Here is an 18,318-nt window from a genome sequence, read left to right on the forward strand (position 1 = left end):
GGTCGGAGGATTCTGGGAATTGTCACACGCAGAGAGGGAGAGAAAAAGAAAACTTTTCCAACTTCTGACATACTACATATGCAGTGGGAGGCTGCCACACACTCAGACGGGAACTCTCAAAGAAAGAGAGACTTATGCCGGAATGGAAATCCACGTCACACTGCAACCTTGCTCAGCCTGAATATTTGCTTTGTGTGTTTATCCAGCCACGTGGACCAGGTCTACAAACTTCACACATCTTCAGTCTGAGCCGCCTGCACCTCTGAGCATGGCAAGGGTGGGAGCAGAGACTGAGGAGGAAAAACAGCACTCTTCTAGTTTTAGGAAACAAAGCCACTATGTTCCCTCCAGTCTGAAAATACTAGCAGAATACTACAGTCAAAACTATGCTACTCCAAGATGCCAGAGAAGAGCCAAGGGGGCTGCAATTGAATACGCATTTGCCATCCCAGTGAATGCAATAGTATTTCCTTTGAGTAGGCACATATACAACAGGCAGCCTAAAAGCTAAGGTCCCTTTCATACTACGCAGTTCTGCTGCTATGATTCCTCTTTAACTGCCATGGCTGCATCCTATGGAATACTGGGATCTCGAGTTTGATGAGGTGCTAGAACTCTCTGGCTGAGAATTCTAAATGTGTGTGTGTGTGCCTTTAAGTTGCCTGGCTCTGTGAATTTCATAGGGTTTTCTTAGCAAGGAATACTCTGAGGCAGTTTTGCCAGTTCCTTCCTTTAAAATATAAGCTACAACACCTGGTCTTCTTTCAGGGTCTCCCATCCAAGTACTCACCAGGCCTGGCCCTGCTTAGCTTCCAAGATCAGATAGCATCTGGTGACTTCAGAAAATTCTCCTTCCTAAACTGCACATCTCAGAATTTCACAGGAAGTAGCTATCACAATTAAAGTGGACGTATAGCAGTAGAACTGTATGGCGTGAGAGAGACCTAAGCTTGAGCTCTCCCTGTTCTCTATTAATGCTTACTCCTTACCTAAATTCAAAATCTATTATAAGGCATATAATGAGCCCTCCACATTCGCTTGGGTTAGGGAAACAGAGCCCCCACGAAAGTGGAACCCCACAAATAAAAAAACCACTATTTTTTCACCTAAGAGAATATGAAATCTGTAGGTCCTTCAGAGTAACTCCGTGGTGAATATGTGCTGGAAGTTGATCACAGAATTGTACTGGAGACCATGCAAATGCCTAGAGAACAGTTCTCTCTAGGAATCTCTAGGTTCTTGAGCGTTGGCCACAAAGTCGTGCTGGAAGACCTAGAGATTCCTAGAGATAACATATTAAGCAAATCCACAATGAGCAAATCCAGAAAAGTCAAAGCTGCAAATGAGTAGGGCCGACTGTAATCATGCTAAACTCAATAGAAGCGATGGGGGGAAATCATGTCTCCCCCGCCTCAGCTTGGTCTCTTGTACAATTTGACTCACAAACGCATGTATACATATCAAGAAACAAGGGCAGTTGTGACTGGTGACTCCGGTGTCAGTGAGGCAGTCAATCTAGTCTAGCCTGAATTTTAAAAGGGTTTCCCAGTTGCTCAACCTGCCACCGAGAAAAGAGACAACCGTTTCTAAAATTATGAATAGTATGATGAAAAAAGCAAGTATTGTATGGCTTCCGTCAAATTGCAAAATCTTTCACAAAGGTCTGCCAGAGTAAAAATGGTTTTTACCTGCTTGCTGAAGGATAGTAAGGAGGATTACTCTCTGGAAAGGGAGGTCCAAAGCCTAGGAGTAGCCACTGAGAAAATCTAAAAAACATGCCTCCAACTAATGAGGCAATCAATTTTTTAAGTAGCAGTATTTATTCTTAAGGGCCTAAATGCCCTAAACAGACCAGATCCCATCTGATCTTGGAAGCTAAGCAGGGTCATTCCTGGTTAGTACTTGGATGGGAGATTGCCAACCAATAGTGGGTACTGTGGGCTATATTTCAGAGGAAGGAACTGGCAGATTCACCTGAGTATTCCTTTGTTAAGAAAATCCTATGAAATTAATGGGATTGTCATAAATAGACAGGTGAGGCAACTTGAAGGCATATTCACACATTTATTCTTAATGAAACTGCTTAGAAAAACAGAAGACAGTAGGCATCGTCCTAAAAGAATAATATTCCCTTTTCATTCACATGATGGAATGTTTCTTCTCAGATTTTGCATGCTATGAAAAATAAGCTTCTTTACAGCAAAGTTATATTCTTTCAGATTCTGAAAAAGCTATTTTTTCTATTTTTAAAAAAATCTATATAAACATGAGGACTAGAAACTTGAATTATTTAAAGTGAAACTAAGACTGTCAGACAACTTTTTTTCCCCAAACCCTTTGTACAAAATAAGTCTAAGCACTGTGGATAAATCCTGTCAAGTTCAGGCTTTAAAGCTGCTTTAGAATTTGAACTAGAACTTGAGAATGAATTCACTATCTCTCTAACATGGTAGCCACCATCTGCACCGAACCCTATTTCCCTCCCACAACAAAGCATGCCTTAGTACTTTTAAAACAGGGCGGCAACAGCTGAAATTCCATTTTGATTGCATTTATTAAATAATTTCACGTAAACAATTTGTGTTCAACTAAAAACTTCACAATGGGTGCCCTTTTAGGGATAGTAAAGGAAGTTACCATTCAGCTTAGTAAACAACAGCTTTCCAACTCATTGTTAGAGAGAATGGCCACTATTTCATGTATATTTTTCATTCCCTGTTACAAAAACATACATCTAACCAAGAAAACAGCCACAGGAGAAGAAAATCCCAAATATTTCTAGTGCCTCTACATAAAATTTGCCCACAAAGATTCCCCATCTTGGAATGAAATCTTATCAGTGCTTTGACTCAGAGGTACACTCTCTCAGCCTCAGAAGATGGCAATGGCAAACAAATCTTGCCAGGAAAACCCTGTGATAGGTTTGTCTTAGGGTTGTTATACATCAAAAACAACTTGAAAGCAAATGACAACATCTGGGAAGGGCAAGATGCCTCTCCCAAATTCTGAATTAATTTAGCATAAACTGCCTTACAGTTTGAGCTAGGTTTGTACCAATGGAAGTAAGCTGAGGACAAAGGGGGAATGTGGGAGTAAAGAAAAAGTGGAACATTTAAAAAGTAGCTGAAAAAGTGGGAGGACAGACAATTAATCAGATTGTTCCTGCCAAATTGGAACAGCGGAAGATATGCAGATACTCGGTGCAGAAATCCACAGATGAAGGTTTTCCTGTATAGGCCAAGAAAATCCCATGATAGGTTTGCCTTAGGGTCACCATAAATTGGAAACAACTTGAAGGCATACAACAACAACAATAACAAATTGTGTTAGGGTGGGCTCAGCCTCTCGCCTGAGTAAGGCAGAGGGGCTTGACTGGATTCACCAAGACTCATAATGGTAGGCAGCATTAAAAGAAGGAGACCATGGCCCCATACAGACAGGCCAAAATAAAGCTGCTTTGGGCCACTTTGGAGGTATGCTGTTTAAATGATGCATGCGTCCTAAGAGTACGGAAGCCACGCCAAAGCCACGATCCAGTCCTAAGGACTGGAGCGCAGCTTTGATGCAGCTTCTGGACTCTTAGGATGCATGTGTTATTTAAACAGTATACTTCCAAAGTGACTTGAAGCAGCTTTATTTCGGCCTATCTGTACAGGCCCTTAGTTCCTGAAGGTCTTTCATTCAGAGGGTCACCATAAGTCAAAGTCAACTTGATGGCAAATAAGAACAACAACAACAAATCCCAATGAAGATTATCACACGGGGGGGGGGGGGGGGAAAGGACAGGAGAGAAGCGAGATGCTTCCCGTCCTTATCACACGATTGCACAAAGATTATCATATGACATCCTGCAACGTAGCGTTCAGTCTGTCCTTCTCCCATCAATGAAGTGGAATGGGCCTGTCACTTTTCATTAATGGGAAACTACCATTAATGAAAAGTGACAGGAGAAGGACGGGATAAGCGCAACGACGCAGAATGTCATGTGATAATTATCGTGTGATAAGGACAAAAGCATCTCACTTCTCTTCTGTCCTTTTTCTCTGTGTGATAATCTCAACTTTGTTTGATAGGGAAACATGCAGAAGTTTAGAGTCTCAGGCTTCAGTCAGCTAATCTACTGAGAAAGGTGTGCAGGCCTAAGAAACATTTGAAATCTGTATTGAAGGCCAATCCCAGAGCTTTATAAATCCAAGTAAGATTTGATTAATGGCAAGGTGAACTCACTGGCCTGCCTATAAGCATCCAGGGATCTCAAAATGGAAGAGAAGAGCAAGATGTGACTCAGGGAGGTGACAAACTCTGGACCTTCTCCTTGACACATATTTGTGAGCCTCATTTTCAGGGCAGGAAGTTAATGGTTCTCTAGTCATTGCTGAACTGCAAGCTGCAGCAGCCCAGGCAATATTGAAGAATGCTAGGGGCTGTAGTTTAGCAACCATGTGTAGGTCACCGAGTTTTCAGATCTGCTCCTAAATGTCATATACAGAACTGGTCCCCATCCCATACCTCTCAGTTTAGCCCTACCACTGAGCAGAATGAGGCAGCTGCCCTCCCAGGCAATAGATTCTTAGGCGGGTTACAGACCGCCATAAAGTACGCACTCCGCGCGTACTAGGGTTAGGAAGGGCCGTATTAGGGTTAGGAAGGGTCTTACCTTCCTCATGGCCCTTCTTCCTAGTACGTGCGGAGCGCGTCCTTAATGGCAGCGCCCATCCACATGGGCACTGCCATTTTGATGTCTTGGACGCATAGCGTCCAGACGTGTCACAGCGGAAGTGACGCTGCGAGGGCGCGCTTTGCCCCTCGCGGTGCCACTTCCGCGTTTTGAAAAGGAGCACCATTTCGGCGCTCCTTTTTCGCTGTGCCGGGAAGCCTCACGGTCTGGCCGCTGGGGCTTCCCTCCGCAGCAAATGGCGGCAGCGGGAAAACGGCCACTTGAGGGCGGTCTGTAACCCGCCTTAGTTTCACAAAAGGATATCAAATTGTTCATTACTACAGTATTTACCATTATGCAAAGGGATCTTGTAGCACCTTTGAAGCTGAGAGAAAGAAATTGTAGCATAAACTTATATAGATTTAGACACATCTGAGGAAGTAGACCAAGTCTATGGAGTTTATCACATGAAGGAGATTGGGAGTTTATCCTGTGAATATCCCGGAAAAATTGCGTAATTATGCGAAATGATTTCACACAACGTTGCACAAAACCCGCCATTAAAGTGGTCACAAAGAAGCATTAACATGCATCTTTTTACTTTTGGGATTTCAGCGACAATGCATTTCCAATATCACTTTGTTTGTGCAATTGTGTGTGATAATCATTCGCACAATTACTAACCATTTTCGCTTTATTTGTGGGATGCTTTAAATGAACTTTAATCTCTTTTTAATGCCAAAATAAGCCCCAGTGTGATAAACTGGTATAAAAGTTTATGTTACAACTTCTTTCACTCAGCCCCAAAGGTACTACAATACTCCTTTGGATACTGACATTCAGACTAACACAGCTATTATTTACCATGTTGTAGTAGCATTTTCACAGCCACTGATGGGGAATTTTTACTTGCAGAATATTTTGCCCTGAAGCCTAATTCTAACTAGAGTAGACCCACTGAATCAATACCATTTGCCCACATGGTGATTCTCCAAGGTTTGAAGTCAATACAACAGGAATGTAATTCTTTGCCAATTTTCTTCTTGAACTGAGCAACAAGCAATTTAGCCATTTTCTTCCCATATGAGAAAGTCTTTGAAAACTGTGCAGTTGTTTTGCTTTCTGTGCAAAACAACCATGTGCAAATTTTGTACAGAATATGTCCTGAAGTATCAATTCTCATCTAAAGAAGTCCATGAGTCTTGTTGTCAGTGTTTCTCAACACTTGGGAAATAGATTTTTTTTTCAACCATTTTTCAATTTTTTTTAATATTCTTTCCATACCAGGTCTACATTAGTTGGGACTAATCATAGGATTCAGGTCTATGAAGATATGCACCTTGATAGGTAGAGGGAAACAGTAGGGCACATTCATGTGCTGCTCTGTCTCAGGCAGCAAACCATCCTGGACTAGTCTTGCCCCTTCCCAGTTCCCACTCCTCCAAGCTGATGTACACAGTAGAAGAAAGTTTTTCTTGAATTATCTGACAACTGTGTGATAGAAGTTCAATACGTCTCTGTGTTGACAAGACAGTTCCAAAATGTCCTAAATTGATTTGAAAGGTTGTGTGGCTGAACAAGTTTCCATGTGGCTAGGAGTAAGACCTCAGTACCTTCCTGAAGAGCAGCAAAAGCAGAATAGATTATGCCCCTGCAAGATAAAGAGGGAAAGTCTTCTTAGCTGTCCTTTGTAGCACCAACACCAAACCAGCCAAGTGTCTTACCAAAGTTAACGGGCTTCTGCTGCTCAGGCTTATCTGAATCTTATCAATAAAATAGATCCCCACTGCTACCAGTCTCCACTATATATACACTGTATGTATATGTATGTATATGTATGTATACTATAGACAGACAGGTATTAACTCAAATGCTATGTGCCTGTGTGCATGCACACACATACACATACCTACACAGAGGCGCTTTACAGACCGCCCGTTTGGGGCGGCCTGTAACCGGCCCTTTCCCCACCGGATTGGGGCCTCAGCTGCCACAACGGCAGCCTCCAAGGCCCCGATTCACCACTTTCCAGGCCACGGGAAAGCTGCAAAAGGCCACTTCCGCGCAGCCTGGAAAGGGGTGTCCTCGGGGCTTCAAGCCCCGAGGACACCCGATGGCAACAGGGAGGAGGAGAAAGGGGCCACTTGGCCCCTTTCTTTTCTGCGTCGCTGGCGCAGCCATGTAAAGGCTGCGCCTAGCGACGCAAAGCTGGAAGGAGCTCCGAAACAGAGCTCCTTCCGGGGCCACAGAAAGGGCCCCCTAGGCGCCCTCGCACAGCCCCACTACGTCACAACCGTGCCGCCCCATTTAGAGGCAGCGCGGTCGTGACGTCGTAATGGTGGCCCCTGTGTGGAACGGGCGCCGCCATTTTGTACAGACTGGGTCCGTACTAGGGTTAGGGGCGACAAGAAGTGACGCCCCTTTCTAACCCTAATACGGACCCAGTCCGTACTTTTATGCCCGTTTTGTAACGGGCCAGAGAGAGAAAAGGTGAGGCACAGAGAGAGAGAATATCACCTGTAAAACCCTGTATTATTTTTGAGGAGGGGGCACAGGGCAATGGCTTCCTCCAGGAAGCAACAGCCAAGAACTCTGCTACTGCCACTATTTGTGGTTTGTATAGTGATGATAAAATTAAACTTAGAGAGGGCTATTTACAAAATTCTACAGCTGCCTCTGTCAAAGCTAACTTCTTCCCTGGACATTTATCAGATTACCCACAGCTCCTCTACGTTAAAAAAAAAAAAAAGAAGTAAACTGGGCCTCCAAATATGTTACCTATTTTATAAGGTGGCCAATTTTGTTGTAGCAATCTTTAATGCATATTTGTCCAAACACACAAACACAGCACAGAATACACAAGAGAGGGAAGAGATTTGTTAGTGTTGTCAAACACTAACAGCAGCTCCCTAGGATCCAAGACCAGCATCTTCCCCCAAGCCCTACTGTCCAAAGGCCGTTCCCCACATGCAGGGCCTACTTACTTCCTCCACGTCCTCACAGAGAAAACACTAGCGTGAGCCAGGCACCAACAGCACAAAGACAGCTGGAGTTATTCTTGTCGTGAATCAGCCAGCTCTGGAAGTGTTGAAATTGCTTCCAGCTGTATCCCATATAAAGCCCATGCCATGCTTCCGTTCCTCCCAACACAGAGATGCACATAATTGTGGGCCAATACATATTGTGCATATGAGCTGTCCCTGACCTTTACTTGGAGACATTGGGGGAGACCAAGGGGAGTGAACTGAACCGGGAGAGGATGTGTACTGGGCACAGTCACTCTTTTTTTCTATAAAATGGCAAGGAAATGGAGGACCTCAATACCAGTGGTGTGGATAGGTTCTGTTTTTACTGGCACACATACATCCAGTATTAACTGCTGCTCCCCATCTTTCTTTCCCAGGAGAAATGTTCTTGTTTCCATACTAAAACCATGGTGGTCTCTATTTGTTGGGAGCCAATGTGCTGTAGTACTTTGAGTGCTGGACTAACACCCCAGGTTCAAATCCTCACTCAGTCATGGAAAACCCATTAGGCAAGCAACACAGCTGGCCCTCCGTATCCACAGGTCCTTATCCACAGATTCAACCATACACACACACACACACACACACACACACACACACATATTCAGAAAAGAAAACCTTGATTTTGCCATTTTATATAAGGAACATCATTTTACTACACTACTGTATTTAATGGTACTTGAGCATCCACAAATTTTGGTATCCAACAGGGTCCTGGAAGCAAACCCCAGCAGATACCAAGAGCCCACTGTAATAGCAAACCTCCTCTGAATAAATCTGATGAAGGAAACCCTAGGGCAGTGATGGCGAACCTATGGCACGCGTGCCAGAGGTGGCACTCAGAGCCCTCTCTGTGGGCACACGCACCATCGTCCCAACACAGACTTCACTAGAGTTTGTCATTAGAAATCCAGAGGTACATGGCACTTTGCGATAAATAAGTGGGGTTTGGGTTGCAGTTTGGGCACTTGGTCTCTAAAAGGTTCTCCACCTAGGGTCATTATAGTCAGTTACTTTGAAAGCACATAATAACAAGAACACAGTGTGTTCCTTCCAGCCTTGGGAAAGACAGCAAATGAGAAAGGGCAGGAGGTGACAAGAGACACTGATTTATGGCTGAAATCCATCTACCTCCTGAGATTCGGGGAAGTGACAGACAGAAATATCCCCCACTACCACCACCACGTGGCTTCCAAGATGACCCTGGCTTGGCTGAGGGAGACTGGAATGGGGTCCATGGGGGGGGGGGATTGCTGACTCTGATCCAGATGCGGATCAACAGGGTTTACAAATGTAAAGAATTAGCAACATGCAGTGGCAATAAGGAAAGAATGCTTCTAAGCCTTCACAGCACATCAGAGCCCTTTTATACATGCATGGGTTCATCATTTGATGACAGCAGCACCCAGTATTGCCTTGGACCAAAGATCTAACATCATAGCTGCAACATCTTTATTATCTCACACACATTGCTTCTAAACAGAACCAGTCTTCACATTCAGCTGTCAGTATTGCTTATAATATTTATTAGTTACTTGTATATTCTGCCTTACCTCCAGTGACCTTAAGGAATTATTATTATTATTATTATTATTATTATTATTATTATTATGTATTTTTCTCCTCTTCCCCACTTTACATTCATGACACCTCAATGAAATACATGAGGGTTAAAGAAAATGACAGGTCCAAAATCACCCAGAACTTGGATTTCCTGAGTCATAGAATCATAGAGTTGGAAGAGACCCCAAGGGCCAACCAGTCCAACCCCCTGCCATGCAGGAACTCTCATTCAAAGCATCCCTGACAGATGGCCATCCAGCCTGTTTAAAGATGTCCAAAGGACTCCACCACACTGCAAAGCAGTATATTCCACTATCGAACAGTGCTTACTCTCAGGAAGTTCTTCCTAATGTTGAGCTGGAATCACTCTTCCTGTAGTTTGAATCCATTGCTCTGGGTCCTATTCTCTGGAGCAGCAGAAAACAAGCTTGCTCCCTCCTCAATATGACATCACTTCAAATATTTAAACATGGTTATCATGTCACCTCTTAACCTTCTCTTTCCAGGCTAAACATTCCCAGCTCCCTAAATCTCTCCTCATATGGCATGATTTACAGACCCACAGTCCAACACTAGTTCTCAAATACTGGTTTGCACATCTTTGTTTGGGAATCTGCAAGACTGAACAATGATGTGATATAAGCAAGAAACAGAGATGAACACAATCACATACATCTTTCACCATTTGGGAGAGCATCTCTTCTGAAATGTGTTAAGCATACAATCAAGTCTCACACTTTAGTTCACACATTTGTGGGAACACAGTATGCTGGTATTGACTGCAGGTCAAATTGGTATGTTTAACGTTATTTTAAAAAATAGATGTGTTCAGTGGCGTCACTAGGTTGTCACCTTGTACCCGTGCCTGGAAAGGGCTGTGTGGATGATGGCTGCAGACTAAACCCCCCTACTCTTCCTCTGCCTTGCTTGACTGTGCCCCAGCGGCTGGCCACCACCCAGTCAGATCACGGAAGGGCAGTGGTCCTGCGGCCTCCAGACAACCAGTTCTGGGTCTCATGTGGCTGGCAGGCTGAGCAAGAAAGGGAGGTGACACCCTTTGTCACTCACCCAGCAGTCCCACTAGTCCCACTGGGTGTACTGGCTGTATACCCTCCCCCCAGTCTGCAACCCCCTTGTGACACCCCTGGATGTGCTCCCCTAAGTGATGAAAAAAAGTCTGTTTGTCACAACGTGATCCTCCTCACCTTTCTATCTTTGATTTAGCATGGTTTGTTCTGAGTTTGGTCACTGGAAGATACAGTCAACCCTCCATATCCACAGATTTATTATCCACGGGTTCAAACATCTACAGCTTGAAAATAGTTTAAAACTATTTTATATAAGGGACACCATTTTACTATGCCATTGTATTTAACGGGAACTGAGCATCCACGGATTTGATCTCCATGGGGGTCCTGGAACCAAACTCCAGTGGATACCAAGGGCCCACTGTAAATACAATATGGGATTAATTTGCAAGTCTGATTGCTATGGCACTTCTCTCTGAGGAAACATCCTTGTGGGATGGAAAACAATAGAAAATACACGTTCTCCTTACCATCTAGGTTGACACTGAATTAGAACTTCATATTATTGAAAATGACCAGCAGTGGCTTTCAACATCTTCAGGCAGGATTCTTTTCCAGTCCTATCTGGTCATGAAGGGGATTGCAACTGGGACCTAATCCACACAAAGCACATATTCTGTTACTAAGCTTGGGATCCCTCCCTACAAGTCATCACAGGTAGAGAAATGCATGTTTCATGTGTGTGAAATAGGAACTCTTCCAAGCAAGTCCTGAAACTCTGACACCCCTCAGCTGGGAATCAGGAAACAGAATGAAAGTATCTGCATTCGAAAATAAATAAGCTCCTTGTCTGAAGACTCAATCAGGGTCAGAAGAAAATGGAGCAAAGGGTTGGATGAAAAATGCAAGCAAGACATAGGTGCTAACATTTGGAGTGTGGGGAGCATTGTGATAAACAGATTCAGCTCTGCAAAAAGTGTTTCGGTGGGAGAAACAGCATATTTGTGTGCATGTGTAGGGAGTGAAAGGAAGAACTGATCCACACCATTTCACACCCCAGTTTAGCATAATTATCTATTTCATGGCTTTTAGTGGCATGGAAAGACATTAAAAATTGTTCCCAGAGTAGAGAAGGACAGATACCTAAAGCAACAAGCAAAGGGTACAGGAAACACAAACCATCTTAAGGGGTAACATATCCAATGGTAGCAGATCTGAATTTGGAAAGGACCCTGCCTCTACCCAGTCATCCTAGAAGGGAGACTCAGGTTTGCCCCATAAATTTTGCTGCCTGAGGTGTCAAATAAACCTGCTGAAGTCTGATGGGAGCATTTAATGAAAGTTGTCAGCAGGCATGGGGCCATGAATCCCAAATCCTTCTGCTGTTGCTTAATCCACAGGTACAACTACCAATCCAGTTTACCTAAAGCACTACCTCAGTTCAAATACACATCCCTAGAAACAAATTAGAAGAAGACAGTTAAAAGAATTGAAGTGGAAAGAGAGAACCCTCCCCTCCTTCCACCCCCCCTCTAATTTACAACTCTGACAAAATGAGACCAAAAGGGAGGTGTATTGAGTGTGTGGATAGTAAACTACACAGAAGATTGAAATCAAAAGGAAATACACACTGAAGATGTGCTATATATACAGGATCACAAAATAAAGATTAGAACTACTATCTGATGCATTTTAACCAACCTGTTGCTCTTACAATCATAAGGGATAACTACTTTCAACTTATTTATTTACTTAACTTCCTTTATATGCTGCCTCTCCCCCAGTGTGGGACCCAAGACGGCTTCCAGAAACAAATGATTTGGTTGCACCGATTGCAAGTAGAGAACTAGGAGGAGGATGTTTGTTTAGATTAACTGTTTAGGAATAATATGCTGCAGACCTCCTTGCACTGTGTAGACAGGGATAGAGAAACGAATGGACCGCCAGACGTTCCTGGACTGCAATTCTCAGCATCCTGCACCTCTGCCTATGTTGGCTAGGGCTGATGGAAGCTGCAGTCTACAAACACCTTGAGGACTATATTGTCTGCACTCCTGCTACAGAAATCACATTCACAGACAAACTTGTACTTGTGTATTTACTAATTAATACAAATTAACCATCACCTACTAGTTCTACACTCACAGTCAATAACCCAGATTAGAATCAACATTCAGAAACTGCCCAAAATATCTGGTGTCTCTGGCAGAAAGTAGATGATATAGCTGCGGAAACAACTGAGACCTGCTGCCTTTTACTATCCTGACATCTGCGGAGGACATTTTACTTTGCAATAACCCTGCACTGACTTAAAATGTCCCTTTTTTCCACAGCACTCTAAATACCCTGATTGTATGATAAGGTATCTGAAGGTTGTTCAAGGTTAATTAATGAGTTCTGATCTGTGGCAACTGATAAAATGGGCTGCATACACTAAAGCCTACACTAGACATTACTTCTTCCCACTTCATAGCAAAGGCACTACTTTGTTTTTTCATGCTTTCATACAGCTATCTCTCTGGATATTAATGAATTCTGAATAGCCTTGTATGCAAGGAACCTACTTAACAGGTGGAAGCAACTCTCACCCACTAATAAAGGTTAATACCCTCTATCAAGGAATTACTTTTTCCAAGTTGAGAAAGAAAAAAGACACCCGCAAACAACCCTAAATGGGTTGCATAGTGTAGTGATTTGAATACCAGACTGGGCTTCTGGGAGATCAAGGTTTGAATCTCCACTCAGGCATGTTGACTCGGGGGAAGTCACACTCTCTCAGCCTCAGAGGAAGGCCATGGCAAAACCTCTCTGAACAAATCTTGCCCCCAAAAAACAAAACATGATAAGGTTGCTTTAGGGTCAGCATAAGCTCTGGAAGGCACACAACAAGAACAGTAACCAAATTCACTTCCATGAGAACGAGTTACTTTTAATGCTATTTAGACACACTTCTGTTCTGCTCTGCAATTACATGATCCAGCAAACAATGCACTCCTTGTACATTCTACGATTTCTTTCTTGCTGCATTTTGGCTATAGGTCCTCGAAGTAATGCAATTTGACACCGCTTTAACTGCTGTGGCTCCCTCCTACAGCATCCTGGGATTTGTAGTCTGGAGAGGCACCAGCCAGCTTTGGCAGAGAAGGCTAAAAACCTTTTCAAACTACAAATCCTAGGATTCCATAGGCTGGAGTTAGAGCACTTAAAGTGGTGTCAAAATGCATTATATTATAGTGTGATGCATCCTACGTTAAATAACAGGCTATGTATGCCCCCCCCCCCAATGCCCAGTGCTACCTGCCAACTCGCTCTCTCGTGCACTTGAACACCACCCTTATTGAGTACATTTGAACCCAAGTTCTGTCTTAAACCTAAAACAAGTAGGCACGAGGTCTCCTATTTTGGAAAACACTACTACTGTACTATTACTAAGGCAGCCAGTGTGGTGTAGTGGTTTGAGTGCAGGACTGTGACTCTGGAGACCAGGGTTCAAATCCCTGCTCAGCAATGGAAACCCATTGGGTGAACTTGGGTAAGTCACACTCTCTCAGCCTTAGGGGAAGGCCATGACAAACCCTGTCTGAAGAAACTTGCCAAGAAAACCCAATGACAGGTTCACCTTAAAGTCGCCATAAGTCGGAAAGGATTTGAAGGCACACAACACACACAATAAAGCCCAAAAGAGGTGGTTGTCATTGTGAACTCCTGCTCGGCCTTCTTTACAAGGGTGGTGTTTTGGGGCACCCATTTTCTCCATTCTTGTGGGCAGCCCACATGGTAAGAAAGGCAGCCTGTTGTTGTGCTCCTTCAATTTTTTTCCAACTTATGGAGACCCTAATGCGACCCTATCATGGGGGTTTACTTGGCAAAATTTGTTCAGAGGAAGTTTGCCTTTGCCCTCTTCTGAGGCTGAGAGAGTGTGACTTTCCCCCAGTCCCCCAGTGGGTCTCCATGGCCGGGCTGAACGATGAATCTGGGTTTCCTCAGAGCCAGCGTGGCGTAGTGCTTTTTGAGAGTTGGACTCCAACTCTGGAGAGCAGGGTTCAAATCCTGGATCAGCCCCTGGGAGCCCACTGAGGTGACCTTGGGCAAGGGCACACTCTCTCAGCCTCAGGGGAGGGCCATGGTGGCAAACCCCCTCTGAAGAAACTTGAGACAAGAAAACCCCACAATAGGGTCACCAGAAGTTGAAAAGGACTTGAACAACTGCCACTGCCCTAGTCCAAACTCAGACCATTTACATTTGTTGCCCTTCAAGGCCCCAAAACTAGCCACCATTCAAGCTAGACTGGCCCTTTTTTACATGGTGAGGGCAACATGCAGACAGAGCCAGGATTCATTCACTTCCAATTTGCTTCAGTCTCCCTCTGACCACCACTGCCCTGTTTCTCCTCTGCTTAGAACCCAAGCAAAGCCAAGGAGGGGTCCCTTTCACCCTAGGAAGCCAAGGCCTGGCAAAAGCAAGCCTCCTCCTCTTCTCTCAGGCCCTCACTCTCTTCTTCTTCCCCCAAAACAAAACTCTGCCACTGCTCCTCCACATGGCTCTTGCTGGGCGCCTTCGAGTCCTTTCCCACTCATGGCCACCTGAAGGGGCATCTGACATAGGCTTTCCTTGGCAAGAATGTATTTATTTTATTTTTATCCCGCCTTTCTCCTAAGTTGGGACCCAAGGCGGCTCACAACACGTATGCGTGTGTGTGTGTGTGTGTCTTTCTCTGTGTGTATATCTATGTGTGTGTGTGTGTATATATATCCATGTGTGTGTCTCTCTCTCTGTGTGTATATATGTGTGTGTATATCTATGCATGTGTATATATATGTGTACATATATCTATATGTGTGTGTGTATATATATATGTGTGTGTATATGTGTGTGTGTGCATGTGTGCATAAACACATTAAAACACTTTAAAAAATTAAAAGTCCACTTACATCAGTAAAACTTTTTTTTAAAAAAATACAACATACAAAATTTAAAACCCACAAGGTTAACAATCGAAACCAACCCCCCTCCGCCCAATAAAACCAGGCCTGCATGAAGATTTATTCAGAGGGGGTTTGCCATGGCCTTCCCCTGAAGCTGAGAGAATGTGAATAGCCCAAGGTCCCCATGGGGGTTCAGGTTATGTATTTGTTGTTGTTGTTGTTGTTGCTGTGTGCCTTCAAGACTTTTTATGGTGACCCTATCCTGAGTTTTTCTTGGCAAGTTCTCTCAAAGGGAGTTTGCCACAGTTATCCTCTGAGGCTGAGAGAGTGTGACTAGAGCAAGGCCCCATAAGTGGGTGCAACTTATGGGTTTGCTGTTGTTGCTGTTGTTGTGTGCCTTCAAGCTGTTTCCAACTCATGGCCACCAAAGGAGAACCTATCCTGGGTTTTTCCTGGCAGGTTCCTTCAGAGGGGCTTTGCCACTGTTCTCCCCTGAGGCTGAGAGAGTGTGCCTTGCCTAGGGCCTCTCATGGCCGAGCTGGGACCCCAAGCACTACACACCTCCTTTGTCATCCATCTCCAACTTCTCTTGACTTAGGGGCAGAACAACTGGGGGGAAAAAGGAGGGAAAAAAGAAGACAAAAACGAGGAGGGTCTCCTGTTTCTTTTCCTCCCCCCCCCTCTAGTGTGTGTGTGTGTGTGTGTGTCTCACACACACTACAGACTAATACACACACTCCCTAAGTTCTCAAGCATGGCCCTTGCATGCCTGATGCCTCCCAGGCTGATGCAACAGCCTGCTGGTCTTGCAAGAGAAATGGGAACCCAAAAGAAGGGACACGTCTTGTGCTGCTTTCCCTTTTTCTTCTTTCCCCTGCTGTGGTCCCCTCGGATCCCCCTCCAGGCAACACTCACCCGCTTTGCAGCAGAGGGAGGAAGGAGCCCCAGCACTAGGGCCAACAGAGTTTCAAGATGAGTGTATGATGTCCTTCTTCCACCGAAAGGAAAGAAAGAGCTGCTGCTGGCTGCCTTGCTCTCTCTGGCGCGCGCAGAAGGACAGGGAGAGAGAGTGGGGACTGGGAGCGCGCGCTCATGAAAGCGCACAGAGCCAGGCAGAGAGCCACGAGCCCCACTCAGCCAATCAGGCCCCGAGGAAGAGGCTTGGAGCCCGGGCAGCAAGGCCAAGGACTAGAAGATAGAAGAAGAAGAAGAAGGGCTTCCTTGGGTGGCTACTGTTGCTGTTGCTGTTGCACAGGTGCAAGGTCTCCAGGAGCATCCCTCCTCTTCCTTGTCCCAGGACCTGCTGCTGCCTATGCCTCCACACTGCAGCCTTCTTTCTTCTCTCCAGGAGGAATGCCCCCAAGTGCCCTCCCTTTTTGGAGCATGGCTAAGAAGCAACATGGATATACATATTCAAGGTGTCCAGAGGTGGTCCTGCTCTTCCTTTTCCAGGTCTTATTCCTCTCCTGCAGCCTTTTTTCTGTCCAGGAGGCATTCCAAAATGCCCTTCCTTTTGGGGGCATTGGTAAGAAGCAACATCCAGGGTGTTCGGAGGTGGTCCTCCTCTTCCTTTTCTTTTCTTTTCCAGGACCTATTACCTATCTCCAGAAGAGATTCCCAAATGTCCTCCCTTTTCAGAGCAGGGCTAAGAAGCATGGACTTATACACGATGACCATCCTCTTCGCTTCCCAGGACCTGTTCCTCCATCCCAGCCTTCTTTTCTATCCAGGAGGAATCCCCAAATGTCCTCCCTTTTTAGAGCATTGCTAAGAAGCAGCATGGATGTATACTTATACAAGGTGACCTGAGGCGGTCCTCCTCTTCCTTTTCCAGAACCTATTCCTCCATCGCAGCCTTCTTCTTCTGTCCAGGAGGAATTCCAAAATGTCCTCCATTTTGTGCATGGCTAAGCCGCATGGATTATACTTATACAGGGTGGCCAGAGGCCTTCCTTCTTTTCCAAGACCTGTCCTCCATTTCAGCCTTCTTCCTTCTGTCCAGGAGGAATTCCAAAATGCCCTTCCTTTTTGGAGCATTGCTAAGAAGCAACATCCAGGGTGTCCAGAAGTGGTCCTCTTCTTCCTTTTACAGGGCCTATTCCTCCATCCCAGCCTTCTTTTTTCTCTCCAGGAGGAATTCCCAAATGTCCTCCCTTTAGACTCCCAGTGATCCCCCAAACTCTGGTCCTCCAGATGTTTTAGACTTCCATCTCCCAGTAGCACCAGCAAACTTATCCAAAGGTCTGGTGCCAGACTTGAAACACTCAAGCCTTTTGGGTCTTGATTCATGTATTCCAAAATGTACAGGAACATGGTTTTTAAATTGGTTTAACATGTTGACACATTTTACACTTATTTCTTTAAAATGTTTTTGTTGTTGTTATTATTATTGTGTGCCTTCAAGTCATTTCCAACTTATGGTGACCCTAAAGTAAAGTTTTATTGGCATGTTTTTTCAGAGGGGGTTGCCATTGCCATCCTCTGAGGCTGAGAGAGGGCGATTTGACCAGGGACACCAAGTGGCTTTCCATGGCTGAGCAGGGATTCGAGCCCAGCTCTTCATAGTCATAATCCAGTGTTCAAACCAAGTCATCACACTGACTTCTAGTCCATTTCAATTATTTTTATTGTTTCACGTTTATAATTATTTTGAAGAGCTTATATCTTATTGCTTTACACACCCCTGAAATATCATGATATAGGGTGGAATATAAATATAAATAGAGAGCAAGTGTGGCGTAGTGGTTTGAGTGCTGGACTACGACTCTGGAGACCAGGGTTCAATTCCCAGCTCGACCATGAAACCAACTGGGTGACCTTAGCCAAGTCGCATGCTCTCAGCCTCAGAGGAAGGCAGTGGCAAACCTCTGAACAAATCATGTCAGGAAAACCCCATTATAGGGTTGCCATAAATCAGAAATGGTTTGAAGGCACACAGTAACAACAACAAATAAATAAATACAGTCAGCCCTCCATATTTGTGGCTTTGACTTATGCAGATTTGATTATTTGTGGATTTCTGTTACATGTTCTCTAGGAATCTCTAGGTCCTCCAGTGCAAATCTGATGGAAGTTGACCATAATGTTGCTCTGGACTGGAGGACCTAGTTCTAGAGAA

At 44.6% G+C, this 18,318-nt stretch overlaps 1 protein-coding gene across 1 annotated transcript in view; it reads right to left on the reverse strand.

Moving 5' to 3' along the window:
• LOC149322882 (sodium-coupled neutral amino acid transporter 5-like) overlaps positions 1 to 16,236 on the reverse strand; it is a 68,419-nt gene extending 52,183 nt beyond the window's left edge. Inside the window, exon 1 of the mRNA XM_089484213.1 lies at positions 16,116 to 16,236. The gene's annotated coding sequence lies outside the window, so the exon portion shown is untranslated. The remainder of the gene's footprint in view (positions 1 to 16,115) is intronic.
• Positions 16,237 to 18,318: the final 2,082 nt, after the last annotated feature.

Source organism: Sceloporus occidentalis, unplaced genomic scaffold (genome assembly GCF_023333645.1).
Source record: "Sceloporus occidentalis isolate IW3139 unplaced genomic scaffold, rSceOcc1.0.p SCAF_1, whole genome shotgun sequence".
NCBI lineage: Eukaryota > Metazoa > Chordata > Lepidosauria > Squamata > Phrynosomatidae > Sceloporus > Sceloporus occidentalis.